The sequence below is a fragment of the Carassius auratus genome, chromosome 7 (genome assembly GCF_003368295.1).
Source record: "Carassius auratus strain Wakin chromosome 7, ASM336829v1, whole genome shotgun sequence".
Taxonomy (NCBI): domain Eukaryota; kingdom Metazoa; phylum Chordata; class Actinopteri; order Cypriniformes; family Cyprinidae; genus Carassius; species Carassius auratus.
Genome location: NC_039249.1, coordinates 32620247 through 32622003, shown reverse-complemented (window position 1 = coordinate 32622003; position 1757 = coordinate 32620247).

The following is a 1757-nucleotide window of genomic DNA, read 5'->3' as shown; positions in this document are numbered from 1 at the left end:
AAATTATGCAACTTTTTCACATGGGCTCAAATGCAAATTTGAAGCTCAATAGCATTTGAGAAGAAAGACTTGCAGTCACAAAGCAATTGTAATGTGTTCATATAGGTGTCAGCTACAATGCACACCTTATACATTTTTTATAAATATTAAAATAAAGTGTTACTAAAGTTATATATATTGTTCTGTGTATGTGATTCAAAAGTCTAGATTGGTCGGATTAACCCTTTAACTGCCGCATCCCCTTAAAAACTGATTGTCAGAGGGTTTACTGTAAATGCTTATGCCCGCTGGGCACAGTTATCCCTGATGCCACCGGGGTGGCGTTGCACTGATGACTTGAGCCCGACATCGCTGCTTGCAGCTATATTTATTATTTATTCTTCTATTTTTTTCCAAGGTTTCGGGGGCCTTTTGGGGTCCTTACTGCTTAAAAGTCTTGAAAAATTGGCACACACATTGGGAACCTGCGGCCATTAGGGCCGGGCAGAGACTGAATACACGGGCGTGGCACAGGGGCTCTACAGCGCCCCTGGAAATCTGAGGGCCATATATCATACATACTTGCACGTAGACACACGAAACTCGGTACACATGTAGATCTCATCAACCAAACAACTTTCGTACTGCATGTATAGGCTCCGCCCAACAGGAAGTTGGCTATTTTGGGGTTTAGTAAGTCCATATTTTTCGTCAAAGTTGTGGGGGCTTTTGGGGTCCTTAACATACTCAAAAACTCTTGAAAAATTTGCACACACTTTGGGAATCTGTGGCCTGTAGGAGCCTGCAGAAGCTGGGACCCGGGCGTGGCACAGGGGCTCTACGGCGCCCCCTGGAACACAGTCAGAAATGTTGATGTATAGCTCACACATACTTGCACATATTCATATGAAACTCAGTACACATATAGATCTCAACGTGCCAAACAACTTTCGTATTGCATGTCATAGGCTCCGCCCATCAGGAAGTCAGCTATTTAGAGTTATGTAAAAAGCGCATGCTCTGGAATTTGAAATACTTGTCATAGGTTTTTTTCTCGATTGCCGCCAAACTCGGTCAACATGATCTCAAGACACTGGGGATGAAAAATTGCCAGGGGATTTTTGATATCTCGAACGGTTTGCTCGTGGCGAGGCGTTGAAATTATGGCGAGAAATGAGAAACAGGAAGTGTCTAATACCGTCCACATACATTTCCTGATTTTAATCAAACTTCATCAGATTATTCGTTGTATGATGTCGATCGCATATATGTGACTATTAGGAGTCAAAGTTATAGCGCCACCAACTGGCAGAAGGAAGTGTGTCATTTTCAAAATGCTTTGAATTCAGCATCTTATTATTACTCGATTTGCTTCAAACTTCATCAGAATAATGTTAAAACACAGCCGATATAAATCTGCAAGGGGGATATTGATATCTAAAAAATTGTTGGCGTGGCAACATGTCAAACTGGAATACTTCTCAGGTGATTTTGAGGCATATAACATGCTTAGAATTTCATCAAACTCAGAACACATATCAGTATTTATGATAACTAGACACTGGCAAAAGTTCATAAGAGGGCGTGGAAGAGGCACTCTATAGCGCCACCTTTTGTCAAAAGTGGGGGGGTTAGTTTTAGCTACAGACACCAAACTCGGTAAAAAAATTGTTCTTATCAAGACGGACAACTTTCTAATTCACAGTCCATCAGCTACGATCAACAGGAAGTCAGCTATTTTGATTTGATTGTGGATTTTTTTTTACATTTAGTTGTGA